Raw genomic sequence first — 16889 nt, 5'->3', positions numbered from 1 at the left:
GCTGATAAGGGCGTCTTTTCATCTGTCAGGAGAAGTTTGTAATTGGCAATTCATATATAGAGGGTCTTCTTCTCTCAACTGGACTACAATTTATACAGATGTAATAAAAAGAAGTCTTTGTGGTGTAGTTAGAGGATCTGGGGGTCCATGAGGGGTAGTTGCTTTTCAAAAACCACCTTTTAAAAGCCCAGGAACAGGCAATCCCACTGTGTTGCAAGTCAAGCAAACAGAACAAAAACAGAAACAAAAAAAAGACCTGGCTGGCTGAACAGAGCACTCTGCCTGGAACTGGGGTGGAAAAAAGAAAATATATGACCTCTGGAAGAAAGGTCTGGCTTCACAGTGAGAGTACAGAGCTGCAGCTCACCTCTGCAGGGAGAAAACAAGAAAAACCAAAGCCCAACTTGAGTTGACATTGGCCACTGTGGTGTCAGACAACAAAAAAGGCTTTTCCAAGTATGTCAAAAGCAAGAGGAGGTCAAATGAAAACACTGTACTGATACTTGGAGACAATGGTCATCTAACATACTATGGAGGAGAAAAAGGCAGAAGCATTTAATGCATTTTTTTTGTTTCAGTGTTTAACAGTAACAGATCTTGGGCTGTCTGGAGCTCGGAGTTGGAGGACCATGACTGGGGGAGCAGTGATTTCCATCTCTGGTAACCAAAATTGTAAGGGAACAGCTGCATAGGGAACAGTAAGGAGAGACATGTTAATAAGGCAATATGACTGGTTATTTTTTTCCTGCAACTGTTCATTAAATATATATATATATTTTTTTAAGGTTCATGATATCTAATTTCATTCAGTCATATTGGCTGTAACTGAACGTTATGGTGTAAGATTCCAAACAATGATTATGATAAATGAACTTGTTAGTTATTCCTGATATGGAAAGGGAATTGACAGTAAGAAGCCATAGTGCTATAATTCAGTTATGGAGATACCTAACATGTTATAACTACCTCAGTGCAGTTTTAGTTAGCTTGTACTGGAACAGTGCAGAAAGGTGAAGCTTGAGAAAATTGGATTTGAGGCTGACTGTTGGTCTGATGCTTCTCTTTGTGTATTTGTATTTTTTGTATTTATTTGTATATTGTATACATATATTAATACAATATATTAATTTGTATATTTTTGTGTTATTTGTACGCTTCTCTTCAGACTAGCTATTACAGTCCAAGCCTCCCTATAAATGACTTGCTTTGCCTTATTAAAAAAAAAAAAAAGGAAAAAGGGGCAAAAAGATATCCTACGGGAGAATCTGTACATTTGATTTGTCAGCTCAGGAGCATCTTCACAGGAAAAGGAGGGTTATGATTTCAAACAGCCCTAGATTTTATCATGGACAAGGGTTGACCTTTTAAATCAAAACTTACCATGAAAGTCAAAAAGTTCTGTAAAAACATAACCGTAAAGAAGTTGATTATGATTGCCGTGATAGCATTGCTGTTGCAGATCCTGCAAGACTGATCCTCCTCAGTCTCAGTTACCTCAGAGGACTGTTCATCATTCTTGTGATCAGTTAAAGGTTAATGCCTTCAGCTTGTAGTCACTGATTTACTGTCTTACACTCTTTCAAATGATTTCCAAAACTTCTTATCATCAACATTTTATCATCATCCTTCAGCTCTGTGAAAGCAAATATTGTGCAGCTTAAATGTTTTGATTTCTTTGAAGCGATCCATTAGTAGCCCTGCTGCCTGCTACTATCTCACAAGGGCTTTTTTTTTTTTAACTAGTTTCTACTAGTAAAAATATGTATGAAAAAAATATGGGAAAATATGTAGAGATATTTGACTCTAGTCTAGTGTATGCAGTGGAATTTCAGTGTGTGCAATACCCAAAATCAGTATCATAACTCAGCTAGGCAAAATCAAAGATCAACTAAAATAGACATATAAATTGTACATTTCTAAAGAAAAAAAAAAAAGTAACCCAAATCTACATTTTGTATACTTTCATAACCAAGTGTTTTTGCAATACTCCCTAAATTTCTCCCCTTGATAAAAGGAAGTGTGTGAGTGTGTAGATGGGTGGGTATAGATGTATACACGTCTGTTGGGAAGGAGGGAGGGAATGGAGAGTGGAAAGAAAAGTAAAAAGAGAAGATTAAAAAAATGTGTTTTGTAATTACTTATATGGTTTTTTTTGGTTTTTTTTTTTTTGTAGAATGTAAGTTTTCCAGCAGAAATCTCCTTCTGCCAGAAGACATATATATGCAAGTGAAAGCAAGATGGCCCAGATCCCGACCAGATGGCCGGTTTCACCGAGTGGTGCCTGAGGTGAGTGTGTGGTAACCACTGCCTACTCTGGGATTAGGAGAACAAGCATGATTACAAGGTACCAATTGCTCAGCTGCGACACGAATCCTTTTATTCTCTGTAAGACAATGAATGGCAGCATTACTGGCTACTGCAAGACACAATACCTAGTTAGAAACAAGTGATTGAAATCTGTGTTTTGTATACTTTCATAACTAAGTGGTTGTGCATTCAGTTATTATTAGTACAGTTATTGTCTTGGGAAGCTGACAACTAATGCTTTTATGAAGAGGTAATAACTGCTTTCCATCACTGAAGCTCTAGTGGCAGGCTGTAGAAATTCTTTCAAGAGAGGTCTCTCACTTTGAGGTTGATGTAGCAACCAGGAGAACAAATCTACTTCATTTTTTTCAGTCTCTAATCAGACGTAAAAATAACAAGATCCTTTGTTCTCTAGTTGCTGGAGTGTCTTGAGGTAAAAAAGGTATTTAAAAAAACTGTTTTCTCACACTGAACAAAAGATTAGCCCTTAATTGCATAACTCTGTTTTATCCTCTTAAAGAAAGGAGGTAAAAGTCTCCTTGAAATTGCCATTAAGTTAACAGTTGGGGATCTCCATGGGGTTTAGAAGGCTGAGGCTCATGCCTCTGCTTGATCACATTTTCCCACTTCCCAAACTGTTATTCTGATCAGCAGGTTGTTTATAGCGGCATGGTTGGGTTCAGAAAAAAAGTCTTGATTTTTATTCTACCTCAGAACAGCAAATTTTGAAATTTGGTATTTTCATGAGGTGAAACCTTTCTTTTATCAGCCAAAACCTGACACATCATATAATGTGAAGTTAGTCTTTTTGCTAATTTAGTTTCTTTAGGATACATGGCTCTTGTTGTGCCCTGTGTTTCCCCTTTCTGTATCTGGAATATTGTGCTCAGAAGAGGGGGTGAGGAGGACCAGAAATAAACATTAACTTTTTTCCTTTTCTTGGTTGTCTCTGGCTAAGTTCATTTTGCATAGCCTAAGGAACCATAGTCCACTAACAAAAGAATTGCTTGAAAAAAGCCCTATTCCCCTCCTTAAGTGGCCTTTTCACCTTTTGAGACCTGAGAGAAAGCTTTGGTTTTGGGAGGTGCTAGTAGTTCCTAAGCAGAGAGTTCAGTTGTACTCAGGCCAGAGCTGTTCCCTCTGTTTCATTTTCTGTTCCATTTGTTTTCTGGGTATTTTTTCTTCATCATTTGTGTCTGCCTGTCTAGCCATATAGCAAGCACCATGCACAGGACAGTAATGTGCTGAAGCAGGTAATACCACTCTACCTGCTATTTTACAAATTTAAGAAAAATAGCTTGACCTTCTAAGAACATGGGGGAGGCATCTGCTCCCTGTCCTTTGCATGTGCAACTTCTCCCTTCCTCTGGGTTGAGAGGAGAGTAGAATTTTTTAGAAGTAATTTATTATTCTCTTTACTCCTTTCATTTCTCCATGTAAGACTGGCTGTCCAGTGCTTCTACCTTTCCTGCTCCCTGCAAAAGAGCATAATTTTGCATTGTTGATGAATGTCAGCTCAGACCTCAAAGGAATGCAATTTCCTGGGCTCAGGAAAGAATCCAGAGGTTAGTCTCATAAATCCTGTATACGCTCCGTGACTGTTCTTAGCCAGCTTTGGCAAAAGAATCATTTCATTTAGCACTCATGTAGTAAAACACATTTCTTTTATGACCTCCTAGCCAGCTGTTCAGGCTAAATTATTGTACATACAGTCACGACTTGACTAATGCCTGTGCATGTCTCAGTTGCTTTCCTGTTATTCTGTCTGTAGAATGGTGCAAAATTCTCCTTATGAGGTGGCATTTCTGGAAGACAAGGGTCTCCTGCTACACTGAAAAGTAGGGGGGGGATTTCTCTGTGGGTCAACGCATGCACTCATCACAGTCAGGGAGGTTCTAGCTGAGAGGTGACTTAGTATGCTGTGGGCAGAAATGCAGTTCTCTTGGGAATCAGAAGAGTGTCTATGTCCTTCTTGCTGTGGTCCCCGGTTCTCCAGTGCAAGGTTCCATGCAGAGATGATCAGGAATGCTTTTCTCTCAGCAAGATTTTCCTTTGTGTGTTTTAGGTTTTTATTAAAGAAGTGTGAAAACTGAAAGTTTCTGTTTTTAGCACGTTTCCATTGTTTCCATGCCTCTGGAAGTGTCAGGTCATGTATCTCCAAACAGACTTTTCAGCAGAAAGAGAGAAAAGAAAAGCTCTGGTTTCTCAAAAGACCTTCATCATCCCACCAAAAAATGTTTCACTGAAGAAAGAGATGTTTTGATCAGCTTAGATCTCCCAGCACTGTTTGCTTGGCTAGTAATTCTGCAGCACCCTCCAACAGCTCTGACCTCCTGCAGGCCAGGCACAGCACCTTATTCACTTTCAGGGAAGAGTCACAGACCAAACCACCATGCTCTTCTGCTGCTGCCTCTATGATAGCTAGAGGCCTGAACTTCTGATGTTTATCCTTCCTGTGTCCATTGCTCCTTTGTTTTATTCTCCTCCACTTCAGCCTTTTTCACTCTGCTAGGTTTTTGAATTCTGCCTTTCTTTCTTTCCTCATGTCTTTCATTTGAAGTATGCCAGCTTTATTCTGAGCTCTCATTGTTGACAAAGTTAATAAAAATGAGTTCTGTGTCTATTATTATAATGAATCCGTATTACAGATCAGTGTGATGAAGTACATGGAAAGGAAAGGTATTATCAGCTCCCAGGCTTTAGTCCAATTAGCAGCTTCTCAGACTACAACATACTCCAGTTAATGCCGGTATGGACGTTGGTCTTTGTGAGCCCATTGGCTGTCTGGGCTGCTGCAGTAACCTCCATCCATTCTGGTAGGAGAATGTACCAGAGAAAGAAGAGGGGTGGTGGCAGTCATTTAAACTCTCTACACTACTATTACAGAAAGGAGACTATACATGAGTATTCTTTAACGATGATATTTGCTCCAGGGCAGAGGGGCTTCCTCAGTTCTTATGGTATCTCTTAAGACCTCCTTGTGAAATGAGGAAGAAGTAGCAGGCCCTGCACAAACTGTTGTTGCAGAGGTGGATTTTATCCAAAAATAAAGAACATGTATGTTTAGAGCTGGGTCTTCAGAACAAGGAGATGCAAGTGCTGCTATGGCAATGGTTCCTGCAGGGAAATAGGACGCTTTCTTACCTTTATCACTAACATGTGAGTATTTTCATATGCAGATGAAGTTTGCCTTCTTGAGAGGGAGGTTGTGTCCTTGCCAGCTATGGATGTACAATGTGTCTTTGGCTTACTACCATCCCACAAAAAACACCATCAAGCCTTGAGCATTAGTCTGTATTCCTAGAGGTTTTCTGACAACAGAATACCTCCTGTTCTTATAAGTGGGTCTTCCTCCTCTTTCAGTGGAAATGAAGGGCCTCTTCAGCAGTATCAGTCTGCTTTAAAGTTTTCTTATTTCAACTCACCAGGTGTAGTCCTGAACACTGTCTCCAGGACTTTTCAACACAAGACTACTGTAAAACGAAATCTCCCATACTGAAAGGTTTCCAATTAAAATTCATGGGATTTTACACATGCACAAATATTAGATTGGTTCTAGAGTGATCAGCATCTTACAGAAATGAATGCTGAATGAGTATGGAGGTTCATTTTTCCTCCCTCCATATTCTAAAATCATGTTTTACCAGATAGGTATGTAGTCAGTGATGGAGCAGTGGGAGGTTATGCTGGGGCTAAGGGCATTTCTCTGTGCAGTGTTTAGGTGTAGCCATTGTTTACCACTGAAACTCTGTTCTGGCTGTCATCTAAAGGCTGCTTGCTCTGGAGTTTTACAGGTACTGTGGCCTTCAGCTGACCTTTTGTGCAAGAACACACTCGTCCAAACCCAGCAGAAAGATCAAATACTTTCTTAGCTATGGAAGAAGGTGGCTGTAAAAGAGAGAGTAATGAAAGATATGGGGAGAGCCAAAGATCAGTAGAAGTGTATTTATACTTATTTATCTAGGAGTATATCAATTGCATGTGTATGCTGATGAAAGGAATATTTATTCCCCAGGTGGTCATCAAGATCTACATTTAGCTGCAGCAGACTCAAAATGATGTCCAGCTGATGCTGCATGTTTCATTAGTATCAGTTGGTGCTGGCTGGAAAAGAAGGGAGAAGAATGGACTCCATTATATCACTTGGATACAGCATATTAAAGATAAGCTTTGATGTGAGATGATTTAATTTTTTGACTGCTTACCTAAATGGTATATTGTGTTTTAACAAAGCAGACGTGGCAGTTAGTCATGAGAACTGGAATTCACTTTCAGCTTTGAAGAGGGGGTCAGAATGTGACTCTCCAGAGAAAAAAAGCATCTTCAGTTGCAGAAATAATAGTACATGTGATGTGCCACATCAGACGGATCTTTGCTAACTTGCAGCAGAGTGTAAGTGACTCTGCTCCTCACATGACCAGGGCAAATTGCATTAATTGCAGGAACACTGGAAAGAAAGAAATTTGCGACACCTTCCCTGACCTCTGAAGGAACAAATGATGTTAAGGAAGGTCTACGCCTGTCATCACAGACTTACTGAAAGGGACTGTAACTACATGACTTTACACTTCATTTTTTTTCTTTACTTAACTTGGTAAATGTATTAGCTGTAAATCTGCCCAGAGCTTTGCACTGCCACCGCAGTAATAATTATTATTATGATTATTGAAATACACCAATAAGTCTCAGAGAGATGGTTCAGCTGGCTGTGTATTTCCCTGAATATTTTAGTTATAATTATATTATAAGGAAGTCTAAAGTCCCCACTGTCACAAGATTTGAGGTGCCATTTATAAAGCCAATGAAATACAATTGGCCTCCTCAAGAAAAGGCAAACAACCTTTAGCTGCTAAGTGGGAATCCTCATTCTGCTATGCCCTGTCCTGAAGAAAGTATATCATGTCCTGGAAGCTCTAGTCAGAGTCTGAATGCAGAATGTTTTGTTTTACTTCAGCATAGAAGGATTGGAGGGAAAATATTTCAGTGATTTGGGTGTAGAATGGTGTTTGAGGCTTTGGTAGTGGAGAAGGACTGATGATTTATCTCCAGTCAGATGTGTTGAGGGAACCTTTCAGCTATGCATGCTTTCCGTGGGCTATCCTGAACATGTATCCCAGCTCAGAGCAGCTGCCTGGTTAGCTCACGGCTCAAGCCTGCTTGCACCTGCAATTCCTTCCTTGCATGTGCATTTCAGATAGTCAGCATTTCAATGTTTGATTCTAGGTCTTTCAATTCTGAAGTATCTTGGGAATGAACATGGACGGAAGCACGTACAGTTGAGCTATCAGGAAGGAATGGGAGGATGCTAGCAGAGTTTCTGAGCTTGCTTTTCAATGTGATTGCAGCCGTACTAAGCTTTTTACCAGGTACTGCAAAATGCCGTGTAAGCAGTCAGTGCAACTGAAGTCTGTAGTTTCAAGGGAACAGCATGACCACTTTGACATACAGCTGTTGTATTTCATTTGACCAGATGGAACAACCTGCTTTAGATTCAGAACAAAGCCAATTGTAACAAAATTTTTTAAGCAAAAAAAAAAATTATCATAAACGTACAAGTTTTACACTTGGGAAGCCAGAGAGAAAAACTTTATCATCAATGTCCAAAACTGTAATCAATTATGATCATTCTTCTTCCCAGATGTAAACAGTATGTCTTTTTTTACTATATACTGTCATATGCAAATGCTAGCTAAGTGTGTGTTTTTCTTTCCAATGTGGATGATTCTCTTGGCAGTACGGGAACATTCTGTAGCCTTTATTACAAAACCCTACTCCTTTAAACTGTGGGTTTCACCCCCTCTGCAGGGCTGCCTCCAGTCTCTACCCAGTCCTGTCCGTGGACAGCATTTCTGTTAGCAGTGAAAGTGTCACTGAAGGGTGCAGACCATAAGTCACAGGTAAGACAGCTAAGGAAGGAAAACATGGGTCTACCTACAAAGGAGAGCTCAGCTGCTTAAAGCATGTTGCTGCAGCTTAATACCAGGGAGACATGTACACTGTCCCAGTCTAGGGGGAATGTTGCTGTCACTGTAGGGAAGTAAAACTTGCAGGTCACAAGATGGCAGCATAATCTCACTAGTCATGGTGATGGAAGTTGAGGTCAGGTCAGTAAACTTCCTCAGCTCAGCTTCCTATTTTGAACAAGCTGGAAGTCCTGTGTCTAGCTGGTTCTTCCCAAGCTGTAAATTATTATCTATGCAGGTCAAAATCTTGCTATACCACTTTTCAAATTAACCTATTTCATTTAAATTCAGCTGCACTTTGATAGTGCTGAAATAAACTGTCCACGTGCAGTTCAATACTGAACAAAAAATTACACCAGCATGTTATTTAACTAATCAATACAAAAAAGCAGCATTTATGGAACATTAACTTTGCAAAGCCTGTGCAACCAAAAGTTATGTTTGTTAGGTTTTCCCTTCCTTCCTGCTCTTGAGAGCAACACATTCCGAACCCAGCCCCAAATACACATTTCTTACTGAACATTATATATTTTTTGTAGCCCTGAGTGAACATATGTTCTCCATTAAGAGTTTATTTATGTATTATTCTTTTTGTTTGTGGGATATATAAGTGATATGTGTTGAGTTTTCACCTGATCATTTGCCTGCCTCCATCTCTCTCTTTCAAATGAAGCTGCCTATTCTTACCATTCTTCATGAGCTGTACCTTTTTGACTGTGTAGTGCTTGATTTGGAAAAAAACAAACTGTGCTAGGGAGAGATGATTCATCACATCAGTCACCATATTATGTAATGCAGAGTGATAACTTCCACTGAGAACATTTCTAGCAGCAGTATTCCCACTTGTGAATTTAAATGCTCTCTTCAGGAATATCTGTAAGAATAAATGGAGGCATCTGTAGTCCCTTGGAATGCAAACAAACCACGAGAGCAAGGCAAGAATATATCCATTTCCAAAATTCATTGCAATTCTTTATGGCGTTACTGCAGAATTAAACCATAGATAGGCACACCTTCCGGGTGCACTTTTTTGAGAAAACAGAATCATAGTTCTATAAGTAGCTGGTATCTACCAGTTTTTGTGTACCTATACAGATGAAAATTGTTCTGTCCAAGTTTACTCTCACCATTCAATATAGTTGCATCTGAGCATCCCTAAGCTAAATTTAATTAAGCAAAAGAAAAAATGAGAAAATTCTGCGCTGGTCTTTCCATTGACCTGTAGTTTCTGGACTAAGGAATTGGCCACATGGTGTCACTATGTGGCAGCAAATACCCTAATAAACTCTCTAGCAATTCTAAGTTACCAAAGTATCCCAGCCACCTGATGTTGTCTAAGGAGACGCTTCAGCAAAAATGACAAGGTCACAGAAGCTTTGCTACAGGAATATGTTAGGAAAATATTTTATACGAAGTGTCTGTTGCCCTGCTCCTTCTGTCCTCCTGGAATGTATCAAAAATGTTTTTAGCCCAGAAGTGCTTCTTCTCCAGATGTCTGCATTTGGGAGCAAGCTTATATGGAAAATTTTATCTTAAATGGATGCGAGTGTGAGATTTAAAAATTCAGTGGTGCTGAACTCATCCTACATTTTAGTTATAGTCCTTCTTCTCTTCTCCTTCTGTCTGTGTATGCAGAACATTCTTTGGCTGTACTGACCAGAGGAAACTTGGCCTTACAAAGCTCAGAGAAATATAAACTGCAGCTCCTGGGACCCACAAAATGCTGTTTAATGCATACGGGTCCTGACAGATGCTTTGCACAACACACCTGCTCAAAAGAGCTGTGCCAAAAGCTGATATATTAGATACTTAAGAAAATTCATAATGTACAGCTATAGCAACAACTGAGTGAAATGCTCGTGTACAGACACAGCATGAGCTTTAACCAAGAAGATGATATATGGGTCAGGGTATTGAAAGACCACAAAATCTCACGTAGCCGTAAGTGTTGGTGTGTACTGTTTCTTCTGTAAAATGGTGAGGGAGCCTGGAGTAGCAGGCCTTATGCTAACATCCTGACAGTTTGTGTAGGCTAGCTTAAGAATTCATGGAGAGGAGAAATGACTGACTCTGGCAATGACTTGTCACCCATGTACAGTGCAGGGTGCTTTTTTTGTTGCTTGGATATTAGGTATTCACAGTGCTTCTCCTAAGTCAGCTGCCATGCCTTGTATGAAGCTTACTGTCTGCATAGCTTCTGAGAATCGTGTGTGTATCTCAGCGATAGTTTTGGTACTGATTTTGTACCGGGGGCCAGGAGTTCAGCTGTAATATTCCTGTTTCAAGCCTGGTTATCTACCATGGTCTTATTTTCAATTTAAATGTGCAGTCATTAGGCCTACAAAGTGTGGTTCTGTGAGCAGTTCTGGTGCCTTGGTATGAATTGTAATGCATTGGTATGAATTGAGGAAATGGCTGTAGAAAAGATTCATGTGTTTTTAATGGAAGAAAGAAGAAGTCTGACAAAAATGCCATTTTGCTAAAAGCTTGTGTTTGTCTTAATTGCATCCTCTGAAGGGAAATAATAAACTAGTTGGGAAATAAACTGTGTTAATCTAGACTTAGATGTGACATGAGACTAAATGCTAAGCAAAACCTGGACTGTCACATCTCCCAGCCTAGAGCTTAGCAGATATGCCCTGAGATATTTGACTCTCTCAAAGAGACAGCAACAGCATACAGGTTTGGGTTCAGAAGACCAGAACACATTTGTAACAGCATAAATTGTATTTCCTCTTCTTACTTGCAATGTAACAACAGCTTAGTAGTATGTTCAATAACGTTTACTTATGAATACTTACTTGGATATGATTTTGGCCTGTGATTCCTCTCTTTTTGCCCTCCCCACTGCTTCTCTAATCTTAACTGAAAGAATTCTCCATTGGCCTCCGTACTGGTGGTGGCCCTGAGAATGGGAGCTTCTGCAGAGACTAAAACGTGGTATGGTTCATCCTGGGGGAAGAAGAGCCTGAAGCAGAAAGTAGCAATGAACGGTAATGCAGAAAAGCAGATGAGGTCTAGTGCAGGAAAAGGTGTCCAGGCCATCTTGGGAGTATATCCGGCATGTTGCCAAAACACTTTGTCTTTGTTCTATGAATCTTGGAAACTGCTGACCTCGTTATCGAGGTGCAAAATGTCTCTTGGTAGTGTGTGAGGGAGTACTATCCTAACTACTATAATTATCCTAATGGCACTGCTGCCATGATGGTGTACCAACAATAAACAGGAAAGGCTGAAACCCACTGACATGGATGAGATGCAAATGAAGGGCTAGTGCCTGTACAATAGAAATAGGAATAAAAAAGTGGAAACTGGCTCAGGAAATCACTCTAGTTTTGTCTCCAGGAACTCCCTTCACAATGTTTGCTCAGGGTAGAAAGGAGTGAAGGAGGGGAAGGGAACGTGTTTCCTGCCCTCGTGGCCTTACGAACCCCAGGCCCTGGAACTCAGGTTTCTTCTGAGACAGCTTTTATGCGTTGTCCTGTGCCATGTATTTCCTGGGAAGTTCTGTTACTCCCTGTTTGTTGAGGAGTTGCACTACATTGGGCATTGGGATTCTGACAGTGTTAGACTGCAGAGAGAGACTCCTTGAAATAATGGGAACAGCTTGTCTCTTTGTGAAACCTTTCTTATAAAGCAAATTCACCATCACTGCCTGTGGTTACCAGTAAACCACGGACTCTTGATATATGTTGATAGAACGAAAGGCTTGGTGCATGGAGGAAAAAGGCATTTTTAAAGCTGTGGCCGTAGCCATAACCATAGCTGGTTATTTAGTCTGACCTATACAATGCATGCATTTATCTCTGTAATTCCTGAATCAAGCCCTACTTGTCTGACTGAACTACACATAAAAGACAATCATCCAGTCTTAGTTTAAATTTAGCGATCATGTAGGAGGGAAATGTGGTGTGGAGGCTGAGAAAAGTCAGGGGTCACAATGTGAAAGGAAGGTGTAGGAGGGAAAATACATAGTTTAGCTATAGCACAGGTTTCAGGGATCAGAAATAGAATTTATTGTCATTTATGACACTGAGAAAAGTCAAAAGAGAAGTGAGCCCCATTTGCTAAAAGCAATAAAAGCTCCCAGATAAGCTGTTGCTCAGAAAAAAAATGCAATCTAAAGAGGTTACATGAACACCAACGCAAACACCAACACAAATGAGAAAATAGAAGTGAAAGGACAGGAGTTAAACAATAATTAAGCCTACTAATAGAATGTTATGTGTTGTGATTTTGTTGGGGGCAGAGAGGGGAGTCTGGAATAATGATTTCTGTGATACTCCTTTGTCTATTGTTTAGTTGTGCTCCAATTCGTCAAACACTTATGCACCTGAGGTGGAAAGTGAATTATAACTGTGAATACTACAAATATCAGGTAAACTATTCATGAGAGAAACACATGCAACTATCTAAGAGGATCAAAACTTTCAACTTTTTAAATGCGTGAGATAGCTGCTAAATGGACAGTAGAAAGGCTGATACTGTCTAACCACAAAAACTACTGATGAATTATAAGTAGCTGCAGATCAGGAAGATGTCTGTGAATCTTTTCAGCACTTCTTGTTCCAACTGCAGACAACTTTGAAGTTTCAGAATTTTATTGTAGGTCGGTTTTGGGCTGAATTTTAACTAGTTCTCCTAAATAATCTGGAGAAGTGAGGGACTGAGAGGCATTTTGTAAGAGATGAGAATTTTGCTTGTGGTCGGCATCACACAGGTAGCAGTAGAAATGCAGAGATGCTCTGTCATCAGCATGTTTTATGTTAAATACTGTCCTAACGCAGACAGGCCACATAATGATGAGGATTACATGTGTGAGGAGGAAGGCAGTGAAGCTAGAATGATCACAACCAAACACATGTTCCTGTCTCTAGAGCTTGAAATGGGTTGGCATGGGTTCACCTGTACAGTTCTTTCAAAATGTTAGGTATAAAAGAGGCAGTTAATAGACAACTGTAGAATTCTGTTCATGTTTAGGAAAGCCTCAAATAGCTTTACACTACCTTTGCTTCGTGGTTTTGTAATGGATGCCATAATATATTCTGTTTAAGTTATTAACATATGCTTTATAGTACATGAGTAGTATATTGAATTAAAATTAAACTGCCCTGGTCACAACTTCTTACAGACTGTCCCTGGTGCCAGGTAAAACTACTAATTAACTTTGTGACTCCCAGGTTATTCCCCACAGACTTGAAGGTTGTTTTGCTGGGGACAAGTGAACAACATTTAGCTGCATCTGTAATAATGTAATACAAGCATTCATTTAATTTGATTCAGAGCCACATAAGTCTGGACAATGTTCTATGTGGTACAAAAAGCATCTTCAAATATGAATGTAGAGGGTGGGACGCATTTCTGACCCATGCTCTTGCTGGATATTTTGGTGCTCTTTGGACCATCTATAAAGTGATGTCTCCTATGATACTGATGCTTTCTGGGGAATACACTAAGTTTCTCAGAACATCAGTGTACAGTGTTTGGATTCATAAATGGGAGATGTCTAAAAAGGATGTTTTCAAATGATAATTGTTTAGAGGAAGGACCTGTAATATTCTGTAATGACAGAATCATTATAATTTTTCTTTGTATTTCTAGTTTGTCCATCCTCTGAGTTGCTCCAGTTTCCCAAGTCTCAGGTGAACTGGTTGTTGCTACTTTCATTTCACTGTACAAATTGTTTGCTAACTTGTCTAAGATGTGTGGAGAACTTAGGACAGAACTGAGGAGTATTCAGATGGAGTGTGGGGGGAGCATTGCCATTTTTATTTCTCACTTCCTCTCTCCTCTTTTTCCTGTAAGCAAGAGCATGCAGCTGTTGCACAATCCATTCTGTGCTCCACATATCTGTCCATGTTGTCAGCCGCTTGTGTATCAAGTCTGAGGAGGAGGAAGAAATACAAGGTGTGTTAACAACAGCCAGGTACTTCCCATTCACAGTTTTAGCATGCGAGAGGAAGTGATGTTCGATGAATAGAGCTGATCATAAGTTTTCTGATGCAACACTTATTCTTTTGAAAATGTTGATTGGATTTTGTATTGCTGGGTTGGCTGGTTCTCCAGCTTCATGGAAACCAGCTTGGAAAGTTGTCATGCTTTCGTAAATCTTCTGGACCCACCTGGCCTGTTCCACTGGCTACCCACCATTCTGTGATGCCATGACACTGCTGGCTTCTCCCAGTTACCAGGAGCTATCCCCTAGGCTGGTCAGCAATTGAGCGAGCTGCCCATTTGAAGTCCTTCAACTATTGGCCAATTACTTTGCTTCCAGCTTGCCAGATCCTGTAGCTTCAAAGATCTTAGCCCACCCAGGTGACTGCCTGGCCACCCACATAGCAGTGAAACAGCAATGTAGGCAGAGTCCTGGCATGGGAACTGAGGCATCAGCCCAGAAATGTTTCAAAATATATTATTTCTATATACAGGAGTGAAACCTTTTTGGGAAGGGTGAGGGGAAGTGTGCCAACATGATTTCCTCTGAGAGATGAACATTCCAGTTCCCGGCGCTGGTACAGGCAAGTCACGGGGCATTTTGGCTTTTTGCGGTTCACAACTTGCTTGCCAGTACTTGGCTGACAAATGCAGTCAGTATGTGTGTGAGTACACAGAAAGGAAGACCAGCAATTAGTGGGTTTGAATCATACAAGGTGAGGGTCTCTGCTGCTTTGCAACATATCTATTGCATTGGGAGAGATTGTAGGATACAAGCTGCTCTTGTTGCAAAGGCGGCACCATTACTGGTTTGTGCTCCGTTGCATTGGTAGGCTGTGGGTGAGGCTTGATTCCTGGAGGTATTTATGGGAGAGGTCACCATCTGAAACCTAGTCTTCTATCATATCTCTGCCCCTGGAAGCTAGAATCTCTGAGTGAATGTATCTCTTCAAATGTGGGCTCTCCCTGGCTAAGGCAAGGAGACCTAATTTTGGACCTTTGGCACATAGTTCTGGATCATTTGGGAAAGGAGGCAGTTTAGGTAGCTTTTGTTAATTTTCTGCTCTGAACAGACTCAGTAACTCATGATCTACACAAGTTTTCTGGCATGTTGGCCGTATCATGTCTCACCTGCCACATAAACCATGAATGTTGGGGGCCTAATGTTAAAAACACCCTAGTTCTCTGAGGCTATAAATTTCTATTGACTTTGGTAGGAGCTTTGAACTATTCTGGGTTCTCAGCTTTCAAAAAGCAATGTACAGAACTCTCAAGAGCTTCAGAAGTCCCACAGTATTACATGAATTAAGAAGTTAAAAAAGAGCTGGGCCTGTGAAAATTAGTTTTCCACTAGAACAACAGCATTTAGAATTGCAATCAAGTGTTAAGTTTTATGTGCTGCTGAAACAGAAAAATTAAAGCAGACGTAATATGCATGCATTAAGACATTCAGAGATAGTATCGGGCTCCATGGATGACTCTGCCTTGGCACAGGGCAGACTAGCTTTCCTAACATGAACTGAGAAGCTCGGCGTGTTCCAAGTGCCAGACTCTATCCTCACAGTGACCTGCCTTCTGCGCTGGACTAAGGGGAGCAGGTGACAGAAAGCAGCTTTCATAAAGCTGAGAGTAATAATCTCAGCAAAGTGAATCTCCAGTTGCAATATTAGGAAAATTTTCTGACTTCTTTTTGTCACAAGAATGGCACAAGTGGACTGGAAGAACAGCCACACATCTAATTTTTGTCTTTGAAATATTTTCTCTAGGGATAAGTATCAATGCAGAAGGAGCTTCTGTATTAAATCCCCATGACTCTACAGAGCCCATGAAGTCCTCATGAAGTAAGTAGTCTTCTGCTCTTAGAAGCTGCAGTCCACCAGAAGTGAGTCAAGGGGATCTTTATTGCTGTGAATGAGCTTGCAAGGCTCATAAACTCTAATAGCTCTAATATTTTCAGTCAAACTCTGGTTATTCTGTTTTAAATTGCTCCCACAGTGTGGTTGATGTATAGAAATTTAGTAATAAATAAGTAAATAAATAAGATACAATGATGAACATAAGTAAAGGAAGGGGAAAATTCCCTTTGCAGTTTTAACAACCTTGCAGTAACCTCGGAAGAACCATCCAAAGAGGTAGGGAAAAGCCCTATGACTTTCTGAGACTTGGGGGCGATAAATTGTAATGATCTACTTGCAGGGGCATGCACTGAATTGTCTAATGTCTTTTCCACTTCTGATACTCATTTTCCTGTGAATCTTGATGCTTTAGGCAGATCTCATAGACCATGTTATTTGCCCATGATCAGATTCCCACTACTGAACTTAAGGTGAGTTTTTATGTTCCAATTAAGCTGAAGTAATGCCTGCATGCCACTAAGAAAGGGCAGCAACTCCTCAGGAAAAAAAAAAAAAAGTAATTTTCTATTGCTTCACCTCCTTAAATGACCTTAGCATTTGGCCAGAAGGGTACTAGAGCTTACACTGGGACAGGGGCAGAGCTCTGTAAGCTCCAGACTGGGATGGGAGACAGACCTCCTCTTTTAGTGCTAACTAGCTCTTAGGCAAGTTTTATTGCAAAACAAAACCTCGCTCTCAGATATTTCTATGACTTGAGCATTTTCCAATATTTACCAACGATGCTGTGCCAGTACTGACTTCTTTGTGATCAGTATGCTTGCTACAAAGG

At 40.3% G+C, this 16889-nt stretch overlaps 1 protein-coding gene across 10 annotated transcripts in view; it reads left to right on the top strand.

Moving 5' to 3' along the window:
- The first annotated feature begins 1 nt into the window (after position 1).
- LOC106043041 (cytosolic phospholipase A2 beta) overlaps positions 2-16889 on the top strand; it is a 52625-nt gene continuing 35737 nt past the window's right edge. For 3 of the 10 annotated variants that reach the window (XM_066997788.1, XM_066997783.1, XM_066997787.1), the window contains exons 1-9: positions 11-672; positions 2174-2286; positions 6323-6482; positions 7531-7673; positions 8113-8204; positions 14076-14177; positions 14699-14788; positions 15971-16045; positions 16473-16530. The gene's annotated coding sequence lies outside the window, so the exon portion shown is untranslated. Of the gene's footprint in view, positions 673-2173; positions 2287-6322; positions 6483-7530; positions 7674-8112; positions 8205-14075; positions 14178-14698; positions 14789-15970; positions 16046-16472; positions 16531-16889 lie in introns of all 10 variants that reach the window. The other 7 variants (XM_066997790.1, XR_010831774.1, XM_066997789.1 and 4 more) reach the window with 7 other exon arrangements.

This window comes from Anser cygnoides, chromosome 5 (assembly GCF_040182565.1).
Source record: "Anser cygnoides isolate HZ-2024a breed goose chromosome 5, Taihu_goose_T2T_genome, whole genome shotgun sequence".
Classification (NCBI taxonomy): domain Eukaryota; kingdom Metazoa; phylum Chordata; class Aves; order Anseriformes; family Anatidae; genus Anser; species Anser cygnoides.
This window is presented reverse-complemented; position numbering and strand designations above follow the sequence as displayed.